The sequence below is a fragment of the Ambystoma mexicanum genome (genome assembly GCF_040938575.1).
Source record: "Ambystoma mexicanum isolate Mex_15411 chromosome 12 unlocalized genomic scaffold, UKY_AmexF1_1 Mex_chr12_unloc.1, whole genome shotgun sequence".
Lineage (NCBI taxonomy): Eukaryota > Metazoa > Chordata > Amphibia > Caudata > Ambystomatidae > Ambystoma > Ambystoma mexicanum.
The window spans coordinates 14177958-14204890 of NW_027182322.1; the positions used below are offsets into that span (position 1 = coordinate 14177958).

Genomic DNA, 26933 nt, shown 5'->3' on the forward strand with positions numbered 1-26933 from the left:
CACCCTACACTCAGACATTTGTTTCTAGCGACATATAAAGTAAAATCTTCTTTCAAAGCTATTTATGGTATATTCTCTTTGTGTTTTTGTATTGTTAACCAATTGTATGTATGCACTTTTTATCCAGTTCTTTTTTATTAAGGTATGGAATTGTTGTCCAAACCTATTCACTTCGCAAGAAAATACTGTAATACCCTATTCTCTGAATTTCTCCCCAAGCGAACAAAGGTGCAGTTCAAGGTTTCACACAGAAGTGTGATTCTTGCTACAGACATTTTATGTTTCAGAAAACAATCATTCTTTCATGTATCCCAGAAGGCTTGATAATGTGATGTGAAGTAAACACTGGATTGACAAAACTTCGATCATCCCTTACTGTACGCAAGTATATTTGCATCTGGCTCTGTGGCACAATGGATAGCGCGTTGGACTTCTAAGTGAATTGGCAAAGTCATTCAAAGGTTGTGGGTTCGAATCCCACCAGAGTCGTATTTTTTACTTTCTTATTCAAACAAGGAACATTATGCATGTGAGGAATGTTTATTTTTGGCCGATGCTTTAATCTTAGTATTTGACCCAAGTTGAACCTATGTATCTAATACAGCATGCAACTGAATCAAAAGCAGTCTGCCTTCCATTGCAACAGGAACATATTGCTCATAAGCAATACAACATCACTGCCAGAAACTTTGCACTTTCCTAATGTATCCTTCCTTCAGAAACATTGTCTTTATAATAGCTGTAAATGAGATAGACCAAAAACACAACACCCTACACTCAGACATTTGTTTCTAGCGACATATAAAGTAAAATATTCTTTCAAAGCTATTTATGGTATATTCTCTTTGTGTTTTTGTATTGTTAACCAATTGTATGGCTGCACTTTTTATCCAGTTCTTTTTTATTAAGGTATGGAATTGTTGTCCAAACGTATTCAGTTTGCAAGAAAATACAGTAATACCCTATTCTCCGAATTTATCCCTAAAGGAACAAAGGTGTAGTTCAAGGTTTCACCCAGAAGTGTGATTCTTCTACAGACATTTTATGTTTCAGAAAACAATTATTCTTTCTTGTATCCCAGAAGGCTTGATAATATGATGTGAAATAAACACTGGATTGACAAAACTTCGATCATCCCTTAATGTACGCAAGTTGATTTTCATCTGGCTCTGTGGCACAATGGATAGCGCGTTGGACTTCTATGTGAATTGGCAAAGTCATTCAAAGGTTGTGGGTTCGAATCCCACCAGAGTCGAATTTTTTACTTTCTTATTCAAACAAGGAACATTATGCATGTGAGGAATGTTTATTTTTGGCCGATGCTTTAATCTTAGTATTTGACCCAAGTTGAACCTATGTATCTAATACAGCATGCAACTGAATCAAAAGCAGTCTGCCTTCCATTGCAACAGGAACATATTGCTCATAAGCAATACAACATTACTGCCAGAAACTTGGCACTTTCCTAATGTAGCCTTCCTTCAGAAACATTGTCTTTATAAAAGCTGTAAATGAGATAGACCAAAAACACGACACCCTACACTCAGACATTTGTTTCTAGCGACATATAAAGTAAAATCTTCTTTCAAAGCTATTTATGGTATATTCTCTTTGTGTTTTTGTATTGTTAACCAATTGTATGTCTGCACTTTTTATCCAGTTCTTTTTTATTAAGGTATGGAATTGTTGTCCAAACCTATTCACTTCGCAAGAAAATACTGTAATACCCTATTCTCTGAATTTCTCCCGAAGCGAACAAAGGTGCAGTTCAAGGTTTCACACAGAAGTGTGATTCTTGCTACAGACATTTTATGTTTCAGAAAACAATCATTCTTTCATGTATCCCAGAAGGCTTGATAATGTGATGTGAAGTAAACACTGGATTGACAAAACTTCGATCATCCCTTACTGTACGCAAGTGGATTTTCATCTGGCTCTGTGGCGCAATGGATAGCGCGTTGGACTTCTAAGTACATTGGCAAAGTCCTTCAAAGGTTGTGGGTTCGAATCCCACCAGAGTCGCATTTTTTACTTTCTAATTCAAAGAAGGAACATTATGCATGTGAGGAATGTTTATTTTTGGCCGATGCTTTAATCTTAGTATTTGACCCAAGTTGAACCTATGTATCTAATACAGCATGCAACTGAATCAAAAGCAGTCTGCCTTCCATTGCAACAGGAACATATTGCTCATAAGCAATATAACATCACTGCCAGAAACTTTGCACTTTCCTAATGTATCCTTCCTTCAGAAACATTGTCTTTATAATAGCTGTAAATGAGATAGACCAAAAACACAACACCCTACACTCAGACATTTGTTTCTAGCGACATATAAAGTAAAATATTCTTTCAAAGCTATTTATGGTATATTCTCTTTGTGTTTTTGTATTGTTAACCAATTGTATGGCTGCACTTTTTATCCAGTTCTTTTTTATTAAGGTATGGAATTGTTGTTCAAACGTATTCAGTTTGCAAGAAAATACAGTAATACCCTATTCTCCGAATTTATCCCTAAAGGAACAAAGGTGTAGTTCAAGGTTTCACCCAGAAGTGTGATTCTTCTACAGACATTTTATGTTTCAGAAAACAATTATTCTTTCTTGTATCCCAGAAGGCTTGATAATATGATGTGAAGTAAACACTGGATTGACAAAACTTCGATCATCCCTTAATGTACGCAAGTTGATTTTCATCTGGCTCTGTGGCGCAATGGATAGCGCGTTGGACTTCTAAGTGAATTGGCAAAGTCATTCAAAGGTTGTGGGCTCGAATCCCACCAGAGTCAAATTTTTTACTTTCTTATTCAAACAAGGAACATTATGCATGTGAGGAATGTTTATTTTTGGCCGATGCTTTAATCTTAGTATTTGACCCAAGTTGAACCTATGTATCTAATACAGCATGCAACTGAATCAAAAGCAGTCTGCCTTCCATTGCAACAGGAACATATTGCTCATAAGCAATACAACATCACTACCAGAAACTTGGCACTTTTCTAATGTATCCTTCCTTCAGAAACATTGTCTTTATAATAGCTGTAAATGAGATAGACCAAAACACGACACCCTACACTCAGACATTTGTTTCTAGCGACATATAAAGTAAAATCTTCTTTCAAAGCTATTTATGGTATATTCTCTTTGTGTTTTTGTATTGTTAACCAATTGTATGTCTGCACTTTTTATCCAGTTCTTTTTTATTAAGGTATGGAATTGTTGTCCAAACATATTCAGTTTGCAAGAAAATACAGTAATACCCTATTCTCCGAATTTATCCCTAAAGGAACAAAGGTGTAGTTCAAGGTTTCACCCAGAAGTGTGATTCTTCTACAGACATTTTATGTTTCAGAAAACAATTATTCTTTCTTGTATCGCAGAAGGCTTGATAATATGATGTGAAATAAACACTGGATTGACAAAACTTCGATCATCCCTTAATGCACGCAAGTTGAGTTTCATTTGGCTCTGTGGCGCAATGGATAGCGCGTTGGACTTCTAAGTGATTTGGCAAAGTCATTCAAAGGTTGTCGGTTTGAATCCCACCAGAGTCGCATTTTTTACTTTCTTATTCAAACAAGGAACATTATGCATGTGAGGAATGTTTATTTTTGGCCGATGCTTTAATCTTAGTATTTGACCCAAGTTGAACCTATGTATCTAATACAGCATGCAACTGAATCAAAAGCAGTCTGCCTTCCATTGCAACAGGAACATATTGCTCATAAGCAATACAACATTACTGCCAGAAACTTGGCACTTTCCTAATGTAGCCTTCCTTCAGAAACATTGTCGTTATAATAGCTGTAAATGAGATAGACCAAAAACACGACACCCTACACTCAGACATTTGTTTCTAGCGACATATAAAGTAAAATCTTCTTTCAAAGCTATTTATGGTATATTCTCTTTGTGTTTTTGTATTGTTAACCAATTGTATGTCTGCACTTTTTATCCAGTTCTTTTTTATTAAGGTATGGAATTGTTGTCCAAACCTATTCACTTGGCAAGAAAATACTGTAATACCGTATTCTCTGAATTTCTCCCCAAGCGAACAAAGGTGCAGTTCAAGGTTTCACACAGAAGTGTGATTCTTGCCACAGACATTTTATGTTTCAGAAAACAATCATTCTTTCATGTATCCCAGAAGGCTTGATAATGTGATGTGAAGTAAACACTGGATTGACAAAACTTCGATCATCCCTTACTGTACGCAAGTGGATTTTCATCTGGCTCTGTGGCGCAATGGATAGCGCGTTGGACTTGTAAGTACATTGGCAAAGTCCTTCAAAGGTTGTGGGTTCGAATCCCACCAGAGTCGCATTTTTTACTTTCTAATTCAAAGAAGGAACATTATGCATGTGAGGAATGTTTATTTTTGGCCGATGCTTTAATCTTAGTATTTGACCCAAGTTGAACCTATGTATCTAATACAGCATGCAACTGAATCAAAAGCAGTCTGCCTTCCATTGCAACAGGAACATATTGCTCATAAGCAATATAACATCACTGCCAGAAACTTTGCACTTTCCTAATGTATCCTTCCTTCAGAAACATTGTCTTTATAATAGCTGTAAATGAGATAGACCAAAAACACAACACCCTACACTCAGACATTTGTTTCTAGCGACATATAAAGTAAAATATTCTTTCAAAGCTATTTATGGTATATTCTCTTTGTGTTTTTGTATTGTTAACCAATTGTATGGCTGCACTTTTTATCCAGTTCTTTTTTATTAAGGTATGGAATTGTTGTTCAAACGTATTCAGTTTGCAAGAAAATACAGTAATACCCTATTCTCCGAATTTATCCCTAAAGGAACAAAGGTGTAGTTCAAGGTTTCACCCAGAAGTGTGATTCTTCTACAGACATTTTATGTTTCAGAAAACAATTATTCTTTCTTGTATCGCAGAAGGCTTGATAATATGATGTGAAATAAACACTGGATTGACAAAACTTCGATCATCCCTTAATGCACGCAAGTTGAGTTTCATTTGGCTCTGTGGCGCAATGGATAGCGCGTTGGACTTCTAAGTGATTTGGCAAAGTCATTCAAAGGTTGTCGGTTTGAATCCCACCAGAGTCGCATTTTTTACTTTCTTATTCAAACAAGGAACATTATGCATGTGAGGAATGTTTATTTTTGGCCGATGCTTTAATCTTAGTATTTGACCCAAGTTGAACCTATGTATCTAATACAGCATGCAACTGAATCAAAAGCAGTCTGCCTTCCATTGCAACAGGAACATATTGCTCATAAGCAATACAACATTACTGCCAGAAACTTGGCACTTTCCTAATGTAGCCTTCCTTCAGAAACATTGTCTTTATAATAGCTGTAAATGAGATAGACCAAAAACACGACACCCTACACTCAGACATTTGTTTCTAGCGACATATAAAGTAAAATCTTCTTTCAAAGCTATTTATGGTATATTCTCTTTGTGTTTTTGTATTGTTAACCAATTGTATGTCTGCACTTTTTATCCAGTTCTTTTTTATTAAGGTATGGAATTGTTGTCCAAACCTATTCACTTGGCAAGAAAATACTGTAATACCGTATTCTCTGAATTTCTCCCCAAGCGAACAAAGGTGCAGTTCAAGGTTTCACACAGAAGTGTGATTCTTGCTACAGACATTTTATGTTTCAGAAAACAATCATTCTTTCATGTATCCCAGAAGGCTTGATAATGTGATGTGAAGTAAACACTGGATTGACAAAACTTCGATCATCCCTTACTGTACGCAAGTGGATTTTCATCTGGCTCTGTGGCGCAATGGATAGCGCGTTGGACTTCTAAGTACATTGGCAAAGTCCTTCAAAGGTTGTGGGTTCGAATCCCACCAGAGTCGCATTTTTTACTTTCTAATTCAAACAAGGAACATTATGCATGTGAGGAATGTTAATTTTTGGCCGATGCTTTAATCTTAGTATTTGACCCAAGTTGAACATATGTATCTAATACAGCATGCAACTGAATCAAAAGCAGTCTGCCTTCCATTGCAACAGGAACATATTGCTCATAAGCAATACAACATCACTGCCAGAAACTTGGCACTTTTCTAATGTATCCTTCCTTCAGAAACATTGTCTTTATAATAGCTGTAAAGGAGATAGACCAAAAACACGACACCCTACACTCAGACATTTGTTTCTACCGACATATAAAGTAAAATATTCTTTCAAAGCTATTTATGGTATATTCTCTTTGTGTTTTTGTATTGTTAACCAATTGTATGGCTGCACTTTTTATCCAGTTATTTTTTATTAAGGTATGGAATTGTTGTCCAAACGTATTCAGTTTGCAAGAAAATACAGTAATACCCTATTCTCCGAATTTATCCCTAAAGGAACAAAGGTGTAGTTCAAGGTTTCACCCAGAAGTGTGATTCTTCTACAGACATTTTATGTTTCAGAAAACAATTATTCTTTCTTGTATCCCAGAAGGCTTGATAATATGATGTGAAGTAAAACTGGATTGACAAAACTTCGATCATCCCTTAATGTACGCAAGTTGATTTTCATCTGGCTCTGTGGCGCAATGGATAGCGCGTTGGACTTCTAAGTGAATTGGCAAAGTCATTCAAAGGTTATGGGTTCGAATCCCACCAGAGTCGAATTTTTTACTTTCTTATTCAAGCAAGGAACATTATGCATGTGAGGAATGTTTATTTTTGGCCGATGCTTTAATCTTAGTATTTGACCCAAGTTGAACCTATGTATCTAATACAGCATGCAACTGAATCAAAAGCAGTCTGCCTTCCATTGCAACAGGAACATATTGCTCATAAGCAATACAACATCACTACCAGAAACTTGGCACTTTTCTAATGTATCCTTCCTTCAGAAACATTGTCTTTATAATAGCTGTAAATGAGATAGACCAAAACACGACACCCTACACTCAGACATTTGTTTCTAGCGACATATAAAGTAAAATCTTCTTTCAAAGCTATTTATGGTATATTCTTTTTGTGTTTTTGTATTGTTAACCAATTGTATGTCTGCACTTTTTATCCAGTTCTTTTTTATTAAGGTATGGAATTGTTGTCCAAACATATTCAGTTTGCAAGAAAATACAGTAATACCCTATTCTCCGAATTTATCCCTAAAGGAACAAAGGTGTAGTTCAAGGTTTCACCCAGAAGTGTGATTCTTCTACAGACATTTTATGTTTCAGAAAACAATTATTCTTTCTTGTATCGCAGAAGGCTTGATAATATGATGTGAAATAAACACTGGATTGACAAAACTTCGATCATCCCTTAATGCACGCAAGTTGAGTTTCATTTGGCTCTGTGGCGCAATGGATAGCGCGTTGGACTTCTAAGTGATTTGGCAAAGTCATTCAAAGGTTGTCGGTTTGAATCCCACCAGAGTCGCATTTTTTACTTTCTTATTCAAACAAGGAACATTATGCATGTGAGGAATGTTTATTTTTGGCCGATGCTTTAATCTTAGTATTTGACCCAAGTTGAACCTATGTATCTAATACAGCATGCAACTGAATCAAAAGCAGTCTGCCTTCCATTGCAACAGGAACATATTGCTCATAAGCAATACAACATTACTGCCAGAAACTTGGCACTTTCCTAATGTAGCCTTCCTTCAGAAACATTGTCGTTATAATAGCTGTAAATGAGATAGACCAAAAACACGACACCCTACACTCAGACATTTGTTTCTAGCGACATATAAAGTAAAATCTTCTTTCAAAGCTATTTATGGTATATTCTCTTTGTGTTTTTGTATTGTTAACCAATTGTATGTCTGCACTTTTTATCCAGTTCTTTTTTATTAAGGTATGGAATTGTTGTCCAAACCTATTCACTTGGCAAGAAAATACTGTAATACCGTATTCTCTGAATTTCTCCCCAAGCGAACAAAGGTGCAGTTCAAGGTTTCACACAGAAGTGTGATTCTTGCTACAGACATTTTATGTTTCAGAAAACAATCATTCTTTCATGTATCCCAGAAGGCTTGATAATGTGATGTGAAGTAAACACTGGATTGACAAAACTTCGATCATCCCTTACTGTACGCAAGTGGATTTTCATCTGGCTCTTTGGCGCAATGGATAGCGCGTTGGACTTGTAAGTACATTGGCAAAGTCCTTCAAAGGTTGTGGGTTCGAATCCCACCAGAGTCGCATTTTTTACTTTCTAATTCAAAGAAGGAACATTATGCATGTGAGGAATGTTTATTTTTGGCCGATGCTTTAATCTTAGTATTTGACCCAAGTTGAACCTATGTATCTAATACAGCATGCAACTGAATCAAAAGCAGTCTGCCTTCCATTGCAACAGGAACATATTGCTCATAAGCAATATAACATCACTGCCAGAAACTTTGCACTTTCCTAATGTATCCTTCCTTCAGAAACATTGTCTTTATAATAGCTGTAAATGAGATAGACCAAAAACACAACACCCTACACTCAGACATTTGTTTCTAGCGACATATAAAGTAAAATATTCTTTCAAAGCTATTTATGGTATATTCTCTTTGTGTTTTTGTATTGTTAACCAATTGTATGGCTGCACTTTTTATCCAGTTCTTTTTTATTAAGGTATGGAATTGTTGTTCAAACGTATTCAGTTTGCAAGAAAATACAGTAATACCCTATTCTCCGAATTTATCCCTAAAGGAACAAAGGTGTAGTTCAAGGTTTCACCCAGAAGTGTGATTCTTCTACAGACATTTTATGTTTCAGAAAACAATTATTCTTTCTTGTATCGCAGAAGGCTTGATAATATGATGTGAAATAAACACTGGATTGACAAAACTTCGATCATCCCTTAATGCACGCAAGTTGAGTTTCATTTGGCTCTGTGGCGCAATGGATAGCGCGTTGGACTTCTAAGTGATTTGGCAAAGTCATTCAAAGGTTGTCGGTTTGAATCCCACCAGAGTCGCATTTTTTACTTTCTTATTCAAACAAGGAACATTATGCATGTGAGGAATGTTTATTTTTGGCCGATGCTTTAATCTTAGTATTTGACCCAAGTTGAACCTATGTATCTAATACAGCATGCAACTGAATCAAAAGCAGTCTGCCTTCCATTGCAACAGGAACATATTGCTCATAAGCAATACAACATTACTGCCAGAAACTTGGCACTTTCCTAATGTAGCCTTCCTTCAGAAACATTGTCTTTATAATAGCTGTAAATGAGATAGACCAAAACACGACACCCTACACTCAGACATTTGTTTCTAGCGACATATAAAGTAAAATCTTCTTTCAAAGCTATTTATGGTATATTCTCTTTGTGTTTTTGTATTGTTAACCAATTGTATGTCTGCACTTTTTATCCAGTTCTTTTTTATTGAGGTATGGAATTGTTGTCCAAACATATTCAGTTTGCAAGAAAATACAGTAATACCCTATTCTCCGAATTTATCCCTAAAGGAACAAAGGTGTAGTTCAAGGTTTCACCCAGAAGTGTGATTCTTCTACAGACATTTTATGTTTCAGAAAACAATTATTCTTTCTTGTATCGCAGAAGGCTTGATAATATGATGTGAAATAAACACTGGATTGACAAAACTTCGATCATCCCTTAATGCACGCAAGTTGAGTTTCATTTGGCTCTGTGGCGCAATGGATAGCGCGTTGGACTTCTAAGTGATTTGGCAAAGTCATTCAAAGGTTGTCGGTTTGAATCCCACCAGAGTCGCATTTTTTACTTTCTTATTCAAACAAGGAACATTATGCATGTGAGGAATGTTTATTTTTGGCCGATGCTTTAATCTTAGTATTTGACCCAAGTTGAACCTATGTATCTAATACAGCATGCAACTGAATCAAAAGCAGTCTGCCTTCCATTGCAACAGGAACATATTGCTCATAAGCAATACAACATTACTGCCAGAAACTTGGCACTTTCCTAATGTAGCCTTCCTTCAGAAACATTGTCGTTATAATAGCTGTAAATGAGATAGACCAAAAACACGACACCCTACACTCAGACATTTGTTTCTAGCGACATATAAAGTAAAATCTTCTTTCAAAGCTATTTATGGTATATTCTCTTTGTGTTTTTGTATTGTTAACCAATTGTATGTCTGCACTTTTTATCCAGTTCTTTTTTATTAAGGTATGGAATTGTTGTCCAAACCTATTCACTTGGCAAGAAAATACTGTAATACCGTATTCTCTGAATTTCTCCCCAAGCGAACAAAGGTGCAGTTCAAGGTTTCACACAGAAGTGTGATTCTTGCTACAGACATTTTATGTTTCAGAAAACAATCATTCTTTCATGTATCCCAGAAGGCTTGATAATGTGATGTGAAGTAAACACTGGATTGACAAAACTTCGATCATCCCTTACTGTACGCAAGTGGATTTTCATCTGGCTCTTTGGCGCAATGGATAGCGCGTTGGACTTGTAAGTACATTGGCAAAGTCCTTCAAAGGTTGTGGGTTCGAATCCCACCAGAGTCGCATTTTTTACTTTCTAATTCAAAGAAGGAACATTATGCATGTGAGGAATGTTTATTTTTGGCCGATGCTTTAATCTTAGTATTTGACCCAAGTTGAACCTATGTATCTAATACAGCATGCAACTGAATCAAAAGCAGTCTGCCTTCCATTGCAACAGGAACATATTGCTCATAAGCAATATAACATCACTGCCAGAAACTTTGCACTTTCCTAATGTATCCTTCCTTCAGAAACATTGTCTTTATAATAGCTGTAAATGAGATAGACCAAAAACACAACACCCTACACTCAGACATTTGTTTCTAGCGACATATAAAGTAAAATATTCTTTCAAAGCTATTTATGGTATATTCTCTTTGTGTTTTTGTATTGTTAACCAATTGTATGGCTGCACTTTTTATCCAGTTCTTTTTTATTAAGGTATGGAATTGTTGTTCAAACGTATTCAGTTTGCAAGAAAATACAGTAATACCCTATTCTCCGAATTTATCCCTAAAGGAACAAAGGTGTAGTTCAAGGTTTCACCCAGAAGTGTGATTCTTCTACAGACATTTTATGTTTCAGAAAACAATTATTCTTTCTTGTATCGCAGAAGGCTTGATAATATGATGTGAAATAAACACTGGATTGACAAAACTTCGATCATCCCTTAATGCACGCAAGTTGAGTTTCATTTGGCTCTGTGGCGCAATGGATAGCGCGTTGGACTTCTAAGTGATTTGGCAAAGTCATTCAAAGGTTGTCGGTTTGAATCCCACCAGAGTCGCATTTTTTACTTTCTTATTCAAACAAGGAACATTATGCATGTGAGGAATGTTTATTTTTGGCCGATGCTTTAATCTTAGTATTTGACCCAAGTTGAACCTATGTATCTAATACAGCATGCAACTGAATCAAAAGCAGTCTGCCTTCCATTGCAACAGGAACATATTGCTCATAAGCAATACAACATTACTGCCAGAAACTTGGCACTTTCCTAATGTAGCCTTCCTTCAGAAACATTGTCTTTATAATAGCTGTAAATGAGATAGACCAAAACACGACACCCTACACTCAGACATTTGTTTCTAGCGACATATAAAGTAAAATCTTCTTTCAAAGCTATTTATGGTATATTCTCTTTGTGTTTTTGTATTGTTAACCAATTGTATGTCTGCACTTTTTATCCAGTTCTTTTTTATTAAGGTATGGAATTGTTGTCCAAACATATTCAGTTTGCAAGAAAATACAGTAATACCCTATTCTCCGAATTTATCCCTAAAGGAACAAAGGTGTAGTTCAAGGTTTCACCCAGAAGTGTGATTCTTCTACAGACATTTTATGTTTCAGAAAACAATTATTCTTTCTTGTATCGCAGAAGGCTTGATAATATGATGTGAAATAAACACTGGATTGACAAAACTTCGATCATCCCTTAATGCACGCAAGTTGAGTTTCATTTGGCTCTGTGGCGCAATGGATAGCGCGTTGGACTTCTAAGTGATTTGGCAAAGTCATTCAAAGGTTGTCGGTTTGAATCCCACCAGAGTCGCATTTTTTACTTTCTTATTCAAACAAGGAACATTATGCATGTGAGGAATGTTTATTTTTGGCCGATGCTTTAATCTTAGTATTTGACCCAAGTTGAACCTATGTATCTAATACAGCATGCAACTGAATCAAAAGCAGTCTGCCTTCCATTGTAACAGGAACATATTGCTCATAAGCAATACAACATTACTGCCAGAAACTTGGCACTTTCCTAATGTAGCCTTCCTTCAGAAACATTGTCGTTATAATAGCTGTAAATGAGATAGACCAAAAACACGACACCCTACACTCAGACATTTGTTTCTAGCGACATATAAAGTAAAATCTTCTTTCAAAGCTATTTATGGTATATTCTCTTTGTGTTTTTGTATTGTTAACCAATTGTATGTCTGTACTTTTTATCCAGTTCTTTTTTATTAAGGTATGGAATTGTTGTCCAAACCTATTCACTTGGCAAGAAAATACTGTAATACCGTATTCTCTGAATTTCTCCCCAAGCGAACAAAGGTGCAGTTCAAGGTTTCACACAGAAGTGTGATTCTTGCCACAGACATTTTATGTTTCAGAAAACAATCATTCTTTCATGTATCCCAGAAGGCTTGATAATGTGATGTGAAGTAAACACTGGATTGACAAAACTTCGATCATCCCTTACTGTACGCAAGTGGATTTTCATCTGGCTCTGTGGCGCAATGGATAGCGCGTTGGACTTGTAAGTACATTGGCAAAGTCCTTCAAAGGTTGTGGGTTCGAATCCCACCAGAGTCGCATTTTTTACTTTCTAATTCAAAGAAGGAACATTATGCATGTGAGGAATGTTTATTTTTGGCCGATGCTTTAATCTTAGTATTTGACCCAAGTTGAACCTATGTATCTAATACAGCATGCAACTGAATCAAAAGCAGTCTGCCTTCCATTGCAACAGGAACATATTGCTCATAAGCAATATAACATCACTGCCAGAAACTTTGCACTTTCCTAATGTATCCTTCCTTCAGAAACATTGTCTTTATAATAGCTGTAAATGAGATAGACCAAAAACACAACACCCTACACTCAGACATTTGTTTCTAGCGACATATAAAGTAAAATATTCTTTCAAAGCTATTTATGGTATATTCTCTTTGTGTTTTTGTATTGTTAACCAATTGTATGGCTGCACTTTTTATCCAGTTCTTTTTTATTAAGGTATGGAATTGTTGTTCAAACGTATTCAGTTTGCAAGAAAATACAGTAATACCCTATTCTCCGAATTTATCCCTAAAGGAACAAAGGTGTAGTTCAAGGTTTCACCCAGAAGTGTGATTCTTCTACAGACATTTTATGTTTCAGAAAACAATTATTCTTTCTTGTATCGCAGAAGGCTTGATAATATGATGTGAAATAAACACTGGATTGACAAAACTTCGATCATCCCTTAATGCACGCAAGTTGAGTTTCATTTGGCTCTGTGGCGCAATGGATAGCGCGTTGGACTTCTAAGTGATTTGGCAAAGTCATTCAAAGGTTGTCGGTTTGAATCCCACCAGAGTCGCATTTTTTACTTTCTTATTCAAACAAGGAACATTATGCATGTGAGGAATGTTTATTTTTGGCCGATGCTTTAATCTTAGTATTTGACCCAAGTTGAACCTATGTATCTAATACAGCATGCAACTGAATCAAAAGCAGTCTGCCTTCCATTGCAACAGGAACATATTGCTCATAAGCAATACAACATTACTGCCAGAAACTTGGCACTTTCCTAATGTAGCCTTCCTTCAGAAACATTGTCTTTATAATAGCTGTAAATGAGATAGACCAAAAACACGACACCCTACACTCAGACATTTGTTTCTAGCGACATATAAAGTAAAATCTTCTTTCAAAGCTATTTATGGTATATTCTCTTTGTGTTTTTGTATTGTTAACCAATTGTATGTCTGCACTTTTTATCCAGTTCTTTTTTATTAAGGTATGGAATTGTTGTCCAAACCTATTCACTTGGCAAGAAAATACTGTAATACCGTATTCTCTGAATTTCTCCCCAAGCGAACAAAGGTGCAGTTCAAGGTTTCACACAGAAGTGTGATTCTTGCTACAGACATTTTATGTTTCAGAAAACAATCATTCTTTCATGTATCCCAGAAGGCTTGATAATGTGATGTGAAGTAAACACTGGATTGACAAAACTTCGATCATCCCTTACTGTACGCAAGTGGATTTTCATCTGGCTCTGTGGCGCAATGGATAGCGCGTTGGACTTCTAAGTACATTGGCAAAGTCCTTCAAAGGTTGTGGGTTCGAATCCCACCAGAGTCGCATTTTTTACTTTCTAATTCAAACAAGGAACATTATGCATGTGAGGAATGTTAATTTTTGGCCGATGCTTTAATCTTAGTATTTGACCCAAGTTGAACATATGTATCTAATACAGCATGCAACTGAATCAAAAGCAGTCTGCCTTCCATTGCAACAGGAACATATTGCTCATAAGCAATACAACATCACTGCCAGAAACTTGGCACTTTTCTAATGTATCCTTCCTTCAGAAACATTGTCTTTATAATAGCTGTAAAGGAGATAGACCAAAAACACGACACCCTACACTCAGACATTTGTTTCTACCGACATATAAAGTAAAATATTCTTTCAAAGCTATTTATGGTATATTCTCTTTGTGTTTTTGTATTGTTAACCAATTGTATGGCTGCACTTTTTATCCAGTTATTTTTTATTAAGGTATGGAATTGTTGTCCAAACGTATTCAGTTTGCAAGAAAATACAGTAATACCCTATTCTCCGAATTTATCCCTAAAGGAACAAAGGTGTAGTTCAAGGTTTCACCCAGAAGTGTGATTCTTCTACAGACATTTTATGTTTCAGAAAACAATTATTCTTTCTTGTATCCCAGAAGGCTTGATAATATGATGTGAAGTAAAACTGGATTGACAAAACTTCGATCATCCCTTAATGTACGCAAGTTGATTTTCATCTGGCTCTGTGGCGCAATGGATAGCGCGTTGGACTTCTAAGTGAATTGGCAAAGTCATTCAAAGGTTATGGGTTCGAATCCCACCAGAGTCGAATTTTTTACTTTCTTATTCAAGCAAGGAACATTATGCATGTGAGGAATGTTTATTTTTGGCCGATGCTTTAATCTTAGTATTTGACCCAAGTTGAACCTATATATCTAATACAGCATGCAACTGAATCAAAAGCAGTCTGCCTTCCATTGCAACAGGAACATATTGCTCATAAGCAATACAACATCACTACCAGAAACTTGGCACTTTTCTAATGTATCCTTCCTTCAGAAACATTGTCTTTATAATAGCTGTAAATGAGATAGACCAAAACACGACACCCTACACTCAGACATTTGTTTCTAGCGACATATAAAGTAAAATCTTCTTTCAAAGCTATTTATGGTATATTCTTTTTGTGTTTTTGTATTGTTAACCAATTGTATGTCTGCACTTTTTATCCAGTTCTTTTTTATTAAGGTATGGAATTGTTGTCCAAACATATTCAGTTTGCAAGAAAATACAGTAATACCCTATTCTCCGAATTTATCCCTAAAGGAACAAAGGTGTAGTTCAAGGTTTCACCCAGAAGTGTGATTCTTCTACAGACATTTTATGTTTCAGAAAACAATTATTCTTTCTTGTATCGCAGAAGGCTTGATAATATGATGTGAAATAAACACTGGATTGACAAAACTTCGATCATCCCTTAATGCACGCAAGTTGAGTTTCATTTGGCTCTGTGGCGCAATGGATAGCGCGTTGGACTTCTAAGTGATTTGGCAAAGTCATTCAAAGGTTGTCGGTTTGAATCCCACCAGAGTCGCATTTTTTACTTTCTTATTCAAACAAGGAACATTATGCATGTGAGGAATGTTTATTTTTGGCCGATGCTTTAATCTTAGTATTTGACCCAAGTTGAACCTATGTATCTAATACAGCATGCAACTGAATCAAAAGCAGTCTGCCTTCCATTGCAACAGGAACATATTGCTCATAAGCAATACAACATTACTGCCAGAAACTTGGCACTTTCCTAATGTAGCCTTCCTTCAGAAACATTGTCGTTATAATAGCTGTAAATGAGATAGACCAAAAACACGACACCCTACACTCAGACATTTGTTTCTAGCGACATATAAAGTAAAATCTTCTTTCAAAGCTATTTATGGTATATTCTCTTTGTGTTTTTGTATTGTTAACCAATTGTATGTCTGCACTTTTTATCCAGTTCTTTTTTATTAAGGTATGGAATTGTTGTCCAAACCTATTCACTTGGCAAGAAAATACTGTAATACCGTATTCTCTGAATTTCTCCCCAAGCGAACAAAGGTGCAGTTCAAGGTTTCACACAGAAGTGTGATTCTTGCTACAGACATTTTATGTTTCAGAAAACAATCATTCTTTCATGTATCCCAGAAGGCTTGATAATGTGATGTGAAGTAAACACTGGATTGACAAAACTTCGATCATCCCTTACTGTACGCAAGTGGATTTTCATCTGGCTCTTTGGCGCAATGGATAGCGCGTTGGACTTGTAAGTACATTGGCAAAGTCCTTCAAAGGTTGTGGGTTCGAATCCCACCAGAGTCGCATTTTTTACTTTCTAATTCAAAGAAGGAACATTATGCATGTGAGGAATGTTTATTTTTGGCCGATGCTTTAATCTTAGTATTTGACCCAAGTTGAACCTATGTATCTAATACAGCATGCAACTGAATCAAAAGCAGTCTGCCTTCCATTGCAACAGGAACATATTGCTCATAAGCAATATAACATCACTGCCAGAAACTTTGCACTTTCCTAATGTATCCTTCCTTCAGAAACATTGTCTTTATAATAGCTGTAAATGAGATAGACCAAAAACACAACACCCTACACTCAGACATTTGTTTCTAGCGACATATAAAGTAAAATATTCTTTCAAAGCTATTTATGGTATATTCTCTTTGTGTTTTTGTATTGTTAACCAATTGTATGGCTGCACTTTTTATCCAGTTCTTTTTTATTAAGGTATGGAATTGTTGTTCAAACGTATTCAGTTTGCAAGAAAATACAGTAATACCCTATTCTCCGAATTTATCCCTAAAGGAACAAAGGTGTAGTTCAAGGTTTCACCCAGAAGTGTGATTCTTCTACAGACATTTTATGTTTCAGAAAACAATTATTCTTTCTTGTATCGCAGAAGGCTTGATAATATGATGTGAAATAAACACTGGATTGACAAAACTTCGATCATCCCTTAATGCACGCAAGTTGAGTTTCATTTGGCTCTGTGGCGCAATGGATAGCGCGTTGGACTTCTAAGTGATTTGGCAAAGTCATTCAAAGGTTGTCGGTTTGAATCCCACCAGAGTCGCATTTTTTACTTTCTTATTCAAACAAGGAACATTATGCATGTGAGGAATGTTTATTTTTGGCCGATGCTTTAATCTTAGTATTTGACCCAAGTTGAACCTATGTATCTAATACAGCATGCAACTGAATCAAAAGCAGTCTGCCTTCCATTGCAACAGGAACATATTGCTCATAAGCAATACAACATCACTACCAGAAACTTGGCACTTTTCTAATGTATCCTTCCTTCAGAAACATTGTCTTTATAATAGCTGTAAATGAGATAGACCAAAACACGACACCCTACACTCAGACATTTGTTTCTAGCGACATATAAAGTAAAATCTTCTTTCAAAGCTATTTATGGTATATTCTTTTTGTGTTTTTGTATTGTTAACCAATTGTATGTCTGCACTTTTTATCCAGTTCTTTTTTATTAAGGTATGGAATTGTTGTCCAAACATATTCAGTTTGCAAGAAAATACAGTAATACCCTATTCTCCGAATTTATCCCTAAAGGAACAAAGGTGTAGTTCAAGGTTTCACCCAGAAGTGTGATTCTTCTACAGACATTTTATGTTTCAGAAAACAATTATTCTTTCTTGTATCGCAGAAGGCTTGATAATATGATGTGAAATAAACACTGGATTGACAAAACTTCGATCATCCCTTAATGCACGCAAGTTGAGTTTCATTTGGCTCTGTGGCGCAATGGATAGCGCGTTGGACTTCTAAGTGATTTGGCAAAGTCATTCAAAGGTTGTCGGTTTGAATCCCACCAGAGTCGCATTTTTTACTTTCTTATTCAAACAAGGAACATTATGCATGTGAGGAATGTTTATTTTTGGCCGATGCTTTAATCTTAGTATTTGACCCAAGTTGAACCTATGTATCTAATACAGCATGCAACTGAATCAAAAGCAGTCTGCCTTCCATTGCAACAGGAACATATTGCTCATAAGCAATACAACATTACTGCCAGAAACTTGGCACTTTCCTAATGTAGCCTTCCTTCAGAAACATTGTCGTTATAATAGCTGTAAATGAGATAGACCAAAAACACGACACCCTACACTCAGACATTTGTTTCTAGCGACATATAAAGTAAAATCTTCTTTCAAAGCTATTTATGGTATATTCTCTTTGTGTTTTTGTATTGTTAACCAATTGTATGTCTGCACTTTTTATCCAGTTCTTTTTTATTAAGGTATGGAATTGTTGTCCAAACCTATTCACTTGGCAAGAAAATACTGTAATACCGTATTCTCTGAATTTCTCCCCAAGCGAACAAAGGTGCAGTTCAAGGTTTCACACAGAAGTGTGATTCTTGCTACAGACATTTTATGTTTCAGAAAACAATCATTCTTTCATGTATCCCAGAAGGCTTGATAATGTGATGTGAAGTAAACACTGGATTGACAAAACTTCGATCATCCCTTACTGTACGCAAGTGGATTTTCATCTGGCTCTTTGGCGCAATGGATAGCGCGTTGGACTTGTAAGTACATTGGCAAAGTCCTTCAAAGGTTGTGGGTTCGAATCCCACCAGAGTCGCATTTTTTACTTTCTAATTCAAAGAAGGAACATTATGCATGTGAGGAATGTTTATTTTTGGCCGATGCTTTAATCTTAGTATTTGACCCAAGTTGAACCTATGTATCTAATACAGCATGCAACTGAATCAAAAGCAGTCTGCCTTCCATTGCAACAGGAACATATTGCTCATAAGCAATATAACATCACTGCCAGAAACTTTGCACTTTCCTAATGTATCCTTCCTTCAGAAACATTGTCTTTATAATAGCTGTAAATGAGATAGACCAAAAACACAACACCCTACACTCAGACATTTGTTTCTAGCGACATATAAAGTAAAATATTCTTTCAAAGCTATTTATGGTATATTCTCTTTGTGTTTTTGTATTGTTAACCAATTGTATGGCTGCACTTTTTATCCAGTTCTTTTTTATTAAGGTATGGAATTGTTGTTCAAACGTATTCAGTTTGCAAGAAAATACAGTAATACCCTATTCTCCGAATTTATCCCTAAAGGAACAAAGGTGTAGTTCAAGGTTTCACCCAGAAGTGTGATTCTTCTACAGACATTTTATGTTTCAGAAAACAATTATTCTTTCTTGTATCGCAGAAGGCTTGATAATATGATGTGAAATAAACACTGGATTGACAAAACTTCGATCATCCCTTAATGCACGCAAGTTGAGTTTCATTTGGCTCTGTGGCGCAATGGATAGCGCGTTGGACTTCTAAGTGATTTGGCAAAGTCATTCAAAGGTTGTCGGTTTGAATCCCACCAGAGTCGCATTTTTTACTTTCTTATTCAAACAAGGAACATTATGCATGTGAGGAATGTTTATTTTTGGCCGATGCTTTAATCTTAGTATTTGACCCACGTTGAACCTATGTATCTAATACAGCATGCAACTGAATCAAAAGCAGTCTGCCTTCCATTGCAACAGGAACATATTGCTCATAAGCAATACAACATTACTGCCAGAAACTTGGCACTTTCCTAATGTAGCCTTCCTTCAGAAACATTGTCTTTATAATAGCTGTAAATGAGATAGACCAAAACACGACACCCTACACTCAGACATTTGTTTCTAGCGACATATAAAGTAAAATCTTCTTTCAAAGCTATTTATGGTATATTCTCTTTGTGTTTTTGTATTGTTAACCAATTGTATGTCTGCACTTTTTATCCAGTTCTTTTTTATTAAGGTATGGAATTGTTGTCCAAACATATTCAGTTTGCAAGAAAATACAGTAATACCCTATTCTCCGAATTTATCCCTAAAGGAACAAAGGTGTAGTTCAAGGTTTCACCCAGAAGTGTGATTCTTCTACAGACATTTTATGTTTCAGAAAACAATTATTCTTTCTTGTATCGCAGAAGGCTTGATAATATGATGTGAAATAAACACTGGATTGACAAAACTTCGATCATCCCTTAATGCACGCAAGTTGAGTTTCATTTGGCTCTGTGGCGCAATGGATAGCGCGTTGGACTTCTAAGTGATTTGGCAAAGTCATTCAAAGGTTGTCGGTTTGAATCCCACCAGAGTCGCATTTTTTACTTTCTTATTCAAACAAGGAACATTATGCATGTGAGGAATGTTTATTTTTGGCCGATGCTTTAATCTTAGTATTTGACCCAAGTTGAACCTATGTATCTAATACAGCATGCAACTGAATCAAAAGCAGTCTGCCTTCCATTGCAACAGGAACATATTGCTCATAAGCAATACAACATTACTGCCAGAAACTTGGCACTTTCCTAATGTAGCCTTCCTTCAGAAACATTGTCGTTATAATAGCTGTAAATGAGATAGACCAAAAACACGACACTCTACACTCAGACATTTGTTTCTAGCGACATATAAAGTAAAATCTTCTTTCAAAGCTATTTATGGTATATTCTCTTTGTGTTTTTGTATTGTTAACCAATTGTATGTCTGCACTTTTTATCCAGTTCTTTTTTATTAAGGTATGGAATTGTTGTCCAAACCTATTCACTTGGCAAGAAAATACTGTAATACCGTATTCTCTGAATTTCTCCCCAAGCGAACAAAGGTGCAGTTCAAGGTTTCACACAGAAGTGTGATTCTTGCTACAGACATTTTATGTTTCAGAAAACAATCATTCTTTCATGTATCCCAGAAGGCTTGATAATGTGATGTGAAGTAAACACTGGATTGACAAAACTTCGATCATCCCTTACTGTACGCAAGTGGATTTTCATCTGGCTCTTTGGCTCAATGGATAGCGCGTTGGACTTGTAAGTACATTGGCAAAGTCCTTCAAAGGTTGTGGGTTCGAATCCCACCAGAGTCGCATTTTTTACTTTCTAATTCAAAGAAGGAACATTATGCATGTGAGGAATGTTTATTTTTGGCCGATGCTTTAATCTTAGTATTTGACCCAAGTTGAACCTATGTATCTAATACAGCATGCAACTGAATCAAAAGCAGTCTGCCTTCCATTGCAACAGGAACATATTGCTCATAAGCAATATAACATCACTGCCAGAAACTTTGCACTTTCCTAATGTATCCTTCCTTCAGAAACATTGTCTTTATAATAGCTGTAAATGAGATAGACCAAAAACACAACACCCTACACTCAGACATTTGTTTCTAGCGACATATAAAGTAAAATATTCTTTCAAAGCTATTTATGGTATATTCTCTTTGTGTTTTTGTATTGTTAACCAATTGTATGGCTGCACTTTTTATCCAGTTCTTTTTTATTAAGGTATGGAATTGTTGTTCAAACGTATTCAGTTTGCAAGAAAATACAGTAATACCCTATTCTCCGAATTTATCCCTAAAGGAACAAAGGTGTAGTTCAAGGTTTCACCCAGAAGTGTGATTCTTCTACAGACATTTTATGTTTCAGAAAACAATTATTCTTTCTTGTATCGCAGAAGGCTTGATAATATGATGTGAAATAAACACTGGATTGACAAAACTTCGATCATCCCTTAATGCACGCAAGTTGAGTTTCATTTGGCTCTGTGGCGCAATGGATAGCGCGTTGGACTTCTAAGTGATTTGGCAAAGTCATTCAAAGGTTGTCGGTTTGAATCCCACCAGAGTCGCATTTTTTACTTTCTTATTCAAACAAGGAACATTATGCATGTGAGGAATGTTTATTTTTGGCCGATGCTTTAATCTTAGTATTTGACCCAAGTTGAACCTATGTATCTAATAGAGCATGCAACTGAATCAAAAGCAGTCTGCCTTCCATTGCAACAGGAACATATTGCTCATAAGCAATACAACATTACTGCCAGAAACTTGGCACTTTCCTAATGTAGCCTTCCTTCAGAAACATTGTCTTTATAATAGCTGTAAATGAGATAGACCAAAAACACGACACCCTACACTCAGACATTTGTTTCTAGCGACATATAAAGTAAAATCTTCTTTCAAAGCTATTTATGGTATATTCTCTTTGTGTTTTTGTATTGTTAACCAATTGTATGTCTGCACTTTTTATCCAGTTCTTTTTTATTAAGGTATGGAATTGTTGTCCAAACCTATTCACCTGGCAAGAAAATACTGTAATACCGTATTCTCTGAATTTCTCCCCAAGCGAACAAAGGTGCAGTTCAAGGTTTCACACAGAAGTGTGATTCTTGCTACAGACATTTTATGTTTCAGAAAACAATCATTCTTTCATGTATCCCAGAAGGCTTGATAATGTGATGTGAAGTAAACACTGGATTGACAAAACTTCGATCATCCCTTACTGTACGCAAGTGGATTTTCATCTGGCTCTGTGGCGCAATGGATAGCGCGTTGGACTTCTAAGTACATTGGCAAAGTCCTTCAAAGGTTGTGGGTTCGAATCCCACCAGAGTCGCATTTTTTACTTTCTAATTCAAACAAGGAACATTATGCATGTGAGGAATGTTAATTTTTGGCCGATGCTTTAATCTTAGTATTTGACCCAAGTTGAACATATGTATCTAATACAGCATGCAACTGAATCAAAAGCAGTCTGCCTTCCATTGCAACAGGAACATATTGCTCATAAGCAATACAACATCACTGCCAGAAACTTGGCACTTTTCTAATGTATCCTTCCTTCAGAAACATTGTCTTTATAATAGCTGTAAAGGAGATAGACCAAAAACACGACACCCTACACTCAGACATTTGTTTCTACCGACATATAAAGTAAAATATTCTTTCAAAGCTATTTATGGTATATATTCTCTTTGTGTTTTTGTATTGTTAACCAATTGTATGTCTGCACTTTTTATCCAGTTATTTTTTATTAAGGTATGGAATTGTTGTCCAAACGTATTCAGTTTGCAAGAAAATACAGTAATACCCTATTCTCCGAATTCATCCCTAAAGGAACAAAGGTGTAGTTCAAGGTTTCACCCAGAAGTGTGATTCTTCTACAGACATTTTATGTTTCAGAAAACAATTATTCTTTCTTGTATCCCAGAAGGCTTGATAATATGATGTGAAGTAAAACTGGATTGACAAAACTTCGATCATCCCTTAATGTACGCAAGTTGATTTTCATCTGGCTCTGTGGCGCAATGGATAGCGCGTTGGACTTCTAAGTGAATTGGCAAAGTCATTCAAAGGTTATGGGTTCGAATCCCACCAGAGTCGAATTTTTTACTTTCTTATTCAAACAAGGAACATTATGCATGTGAGGAATGTTTATTTTTGGCCGATGCTTTAATCTTAGTATTTGACCCAAGTTGAACCTATGTATCTAATACAGCATGCAACTGAATCAAAAGCAGTCTGCCTTCCATTGCAACAGGAACATATTGCTCATAAGCAATACAACATCACTACCAGAAACTTGGCACTTTTCTAATGTATCCTTCCTTCAGAAACATTGTCTTTATAATAGCTGTAAATGAGATAGACCAAAACACGACACCCTACACTCAGACATTTGTTTCTAGCGACATATAAAGTAAAATCTTCTTTCAAAGCTATTTATGGTATATTCTCTTTGTGTTTTTGTATTGTTAACCAATTGTATGTCTGCACTTTTTATCCAGTTCTTTTTTATTAAGGTATGGAATTGTTGTCCAAACATATTCAGTTTGCAAGAAAATACAGTAATACCCTATTCTCCGAATTTATCCCTAAAGGAACAAAGGTGTAGTTCAAGGTTTCACCCAGAAGTGTGATTCTTCTACAGACATTTTATGTTTCAGAAAACAATTATTCTTTCTTGTATCGCAGAAGGCTTGATAATATGATGTGAAATAAACACTGGATTGACAAAACTTCGATCATCCCTTAATGCACGCAAGTTGAGTTTCATTTGGCTCTGTGGCGCAATGGATAGCGCGTTGGACTTCTAAGTGATTTGGCAAAGTCATTCAAAGGTTGTCGGTTTGAATCCCACCAGAGTCGCATTTTTTACTTTCTTATTCAAATAAGGAACATTATGCATGTGAGGAATGTTTATTTTTGGCCGATGATTTAATCTTAGTATTTGACCCAAGTTGAACCTATGTATCTAATACAGCATGCAACTGAATCAAAAGCAGTCTGCCTTCCATTGCAACAGGAACATATTGCTCATAAGCAATACAACATTACTGCCAGAAACTTGGCACTTTCCTAATGTAGCCTTCCTTCAGAAACATTGTCGTTATAATAGCTGTAAATGAGATAGACCAAAAACACGACACCCTACACTCAGACATTTGTTTCTAGCGACATATAAAGTAAAATCTTCTTTCAAAGCTATTTATGGTATATTCTCTTTGTGTTTTTGTATTGTTAACCAATTGTATGTCTGCACTTTTTATCCAGTTCTTTTTTATTAAGGTATGGAATTGTTGTCCAAACCTATTCACTTGGCAAGAAAATACTGTAATACCGTATTCTCTGAATTTCTCCCCAAGCGAACAAAGGTGCAGTTCAAGGTTTCACACAGAAGTGTGATTCTTGCTACAGACATTTTATGTTTCAGAAAACAATCATTCTTTCATGTATCCCAGAAGGCTTGATAATGTGATGTGAAGTAAACACTTGATTGACAAAACTTCGATCATCCCTTACTGTACGCAAGTGGATTTTCATCTGGCTCTGTGGCGCAATGGATAGCGCGTTGGACTTGTAAGTACATTGGCAAAGTCCTTCAAAGGTTGTGGGTTCGAATCCCACCAGAGTCGCATTTTTTACTTTCTAATTCAAAGAAGGAACATTATGCATGTGAGGAATGTTTATTTTTGGCCGATGCTTTAATCTTAGTATTTGACCCAAGTTGAACCTATGTATCTAATACAGCATGCAACTGAATCAAAAGCAGTCTGCCTTCCATTGCAACAGGAACATATTGCTCATAAGCAATATAACATCACTGCCAGAAACTTTGCACTTTCCTAATGTATCCTTCCTTCAGAAACATTGTCTTTATAATAGCTGTAAATGAGATAGACCAAAAACACAACACCCTACACTCAGACATTTGTTTCTAGCGACATATAAAGTAAAATATTCTTTCAAAGCTATTTATGGTATATTCTCTTTGTGTTTTTGTATTGTTAACCAATTGTATGGCTGCACTTTTTATCCAGTTCTTTTTTATTAAGGTATGGAATTGTTGTTCAAACGTATTCAGTTTGCAAGAAAATACAGTAATACCCTATTCTCCGAATTTATCCCTAAAGGAACAAAGGTGTAGTTCAAGGTTTCACCCAGAAGTGTGATTCTTCTACAGACATTTTATGTTTCAGAAAACAATTATTCTTTCTTGTATCGCAGAAGGCTTGATAATATGATGTGAAATAAACACTGGATTGACAAAACTTCGATCATCCCTTAATGCACGCAAGTTGAGTTTCATTTGGCTCTGTGGCGCAATGGATAGCGCGTTGGACTTCTAAGTGATTTGGCAAAGTCATTCAAAGGTTGTCGGTTTGAATCCCACCAGAGTCGCATTTTTTACTTTCTTATTCAAACAAGGAACATTATGCATGTGAGGAATGTTTATTTTTGGCCGATGCTTTAATCTTAGTATTTGACCCAAGTTGAACCTATGTATCTAATACAGCATGCAACTGAATCAAAAGCAGTCTGCCTTCCATTGCAACAGGAACATATTGCTCATAAGCAATACAACATCACTACCAGAAACTTGGCACTTTTCTAATGTATCCTTCCTTCAGAAACATTGTCTTTATAATAGCTGTAAATGAGATAGACCAAAACACGACACCCTACACTCAGACATTTGTTTCTAGCGACATATAAAGTAAAATCTTCTTTCAAAGCTATTTATGGTATATTCTCTTTGTGTTTTTGTATTGTTAACCAATTGTATGTCTGCACTTTTTATCCAGTTCTTTTTTATTAAGGTATGGAATTGTTGTCCAAACATATTCAGTTTGCAAGAAAATACAGTAATACCCTATTCTCCGAATTTATCCCTAAAGGAACAAAGGTGTAGTTCAAGGTTTCACCCAGAAGTGTGATTCTTCTACAGACATTTTATGTTTCAGAAAACAATTATTCTTTCTTGTATCGCAGAAGGCTTGATAATATGATGTGAAATAAACACTGGATTGACAAAACTTCGATCATCCCTTAATGCACGCAAGTTGAGTTTCATTTGGCTCTGTGGCGCAATGGATAGCGCGTTGGACTTCTAAGTGATTTGGCAAAGTCATTCAAAGGTTGTCGGTTTGAATCCCACCAGAGTCGCATTTTTTACTTTCTTATTCAAACAAGGAACATTATGCATGTGAGGAATGTTTATTTTTGGCCGATGATTTAATCTTAGTATTTGACCCAAGTTGAACCTATGTATCTAATACAGCATGCAACTGAATCAAAAGCAGTCTGCCTTCCATTGCAACAGGAACATATTGCTCATAAGCAATACAACATTACTGCCAGAAACTTGGCACTTTCCTAATGTAGCCTTCCTTCAGAAACATTGTCGTTATAATAGCTGTAAATGAGATAGACCAAAAACACGACACCCTACACTCAGACATTTGTTTCTAGCGACATATAAAGTAAAATCTTCTTTCAAAGCTATTTATGGTATATTCTCTTTGTGTTTTTGTATTGTTAACCAATTGTATGTCTGCACTTTT

The 26933-nt window shown here is 35.9% G+C and overlaps 17 non-coding genes across 17 annotated transcripts; all 17 read left to right on the plus strand.

Moving 5' to 3' along the window:
• The first annotated feature begins 399 nt into the window (after window positions 1–399).
• On the plus strand, window positions 400–489 carry TRNAR-UCU (transfer RNA arginine (anticodon UCU)). Its single transcript is given in 2 exon segments — window positions 400–436; window positions 454–489. It is a non-coding gene; the product is annotated as a tRNA-Arg (tRNA).
• Window positions 490–1165: 676 nt separating this feature from the next.
• Window positions 1166–1255, plus strand: TRNAR-UCU (transfer RNA arginine (anticodon UCU)). Its single transcript is given in 2 exon segments — window positions 1166–1202; window positions 1220–1255. It is a non-coding gene; the product is annotated as a tRNA-Arg (tRNA).
• A 677-nt stretch (window positions 1256–1932) lies between these two features.
• On the plus strand, window positions 1933–2022 carry TRNAR-UCU (transfer RNA arginine (anticodon UCU)). The gene is given in 2 exon segments: window positions 1933–1969; window positions 1987–2022. It is a non-coding gene; the product is annotated as a tRNA-Arg (tRNA).
• A 676-nt stretch (window positions 2023–2698) lies between these two features.
• TRNAR-UCU (transfer RNA arginine (anticodon UCU)) lies at window positions 2699–2788 on the plus strand. Its single transcript is given in 2 exon segments — window positions 2699–2735; window positions 2753–2788. It is a non-coding gene; the product is annotated as a tRNA-Arg (tRNA).
• A 1442-nt stretch (window positions 2789–4230) lies between these two features.
• TRNAT-UGU (transfer RNA threonine (anticodon UGU)) lies at window positions 4231–4320 on the plus strand. Its single transcript is given in 2 exon segments — window positions 4231–4267; window positions 4285–4320. It is a non-coding gene; the product is annotated as a tRNA-Thr (tRNA).
• Window positions 4321–5763: 1443 nt separating this feature from the next.
• On the plus strand, window positions 5764–5853 carry TRNAR-UCU (transfer RNA arginine (anticodon UCU)). Its single transcript is given in 2 exon segments — window positions 5764–5800; window positions 5818–5853. It is a non-coding gene; the product is annotated as a tRNA-Arg (tRNA).
• A 675-nt stretch (window positions 5854–6528) lies between these two features.
• TRNAR-UCU (transfer RNA arginine (anticodon UCU)) lies at window positions 6529–6618 on the plus strand. Its single transcript is given in 2 exon segments — window positions 6529–6565; window positions 6583–6618. It is a non-coding gene; the product is annotated as a tRNA-Arg (tRNA).
• A 1442-nt stretch (window positions 6619–8060) lies between these two features.
• On the plus strand, window positions 8061–8150 carry TRNAT-UGU (transfer RNA threonine (anticodon UGU)). The gene is given in 2 exon segments: window positions 8061–8097; window positions 8115–8150. It is a non-coding gene; the product is annotated as a tRNA-Thr (tRNA).
• A 2208-nt stretch (window positions 8151–10358) lies between these two features.
• Window positions 10359–10448, plus strand: TRNAT-UGU (transfer RNA threonine (anticodon UGU)). Its single transcript is given in 2 exon segments — window positions 10359–10395; window positions 10413–10448. It is a non-coding gene; the product is annotated as a tRNA-Thr (tRNA).
• A 2208-nt stretch (window positions 10449–12656) lies between these two features.
• On the plus strand, window positions 12657–12746 carry TRNAT-UGU (transfer RNA threonine (anticodon UGU)). The gene is given in 2 exon segments: window positions 12657–12693; window positions 12711–12746. It is a non-coding gene; the product is annotated as a tRNA-Thr (tRNA).
• Window positions 12747–14189: 1443 nt separating this feature from the next.
• Window positions 14190–14279, plus strand: TRNAR-UCU (transfer RNA arginine (anticodon UCU)). Its single transcript is given in 2 exon segments — window positions 14190–14226; window positions 14244–14279. It is a non-coding gene; the product is annotated as a tRNA-Arg (tRNA).
• A 675-nt stretch (window positions 14280–14954) lies between these two features.
• TRNAR-UCU (transfer RNA arginine (anticodon UCU)) lies at window positions 14955–15044 on the plus strand. The gene is given in 2 exon segments: window positions 14955–14991; window positions 15009–15044. It is a non-coding gene; the product is annotated as a tRNA-Arg (tRNA).
• A 1442-nt stretch (window positions 15045–16486) lies between these two features.
• Window positions 16487–16576, plus strand: TRNAT-UGU (transfer RNA threonine (anticodon UGU)). Its single transcript is given in 2 exon segments — window positions 16487–16523; window positions 16541–16576. It is a non-coding gene; the product is annotated as a tRNA-Thr (tRNA).
• A 2208-nt stretch (window positions 16577–18784) lies between these two features.
• TRNAT-UGU (transfer RNA threonine (anticodon UGU)) lies at window positions 18785–18874 on the plus strand. Its single transcript is given in 2 exon segments — window positions 18785–18821; window positions 18839–18874. It is a non-coding gene; the product is annotated as a tRNA-Thr (tRNA).
• A 3741-nt stretch (window positions 18875–22615) lies between these two features.
• Window positions 22616–22705, plus strand: TRNAR-UCU (transfer RNA arginine (anticodon UCU)). The gene is given in 2 exon segments: window positions 22616–22652; window positions 22670–22705. It is a non-coding gene; the product is annotated as a tRNA-Arg (tRNA).
• Window positions 22706–23382: 677 nt separating this feature from the next.
• On the plus strand, window positions 23383–23472 carry TRNAR-UCU (transfer RNA arginine (anticodon UCU)). Its single transcript is given in 2 exon segments — window positions 23383–23419; window positions 23437–23472. It is a non-coding gene; the product is annotated as a tRNA-Arg (tRNA).
• Window positions 23473–24914: 1442 nt separating this feature from the next.
• Window positions 24915–25004, plus strand: TRNAT-UGU (transfer RNA threonine (anticodon UGU)). The gene is given in 2 exon segments: window positions 24915–24951; window positions 24969–25004. It is a non-coding gene; the product is annotated as a tRNA-Thr (tRNA).
• The last annotated feature ends 1929 nt before the right edge of the window (window positions 25005–26933 follow it).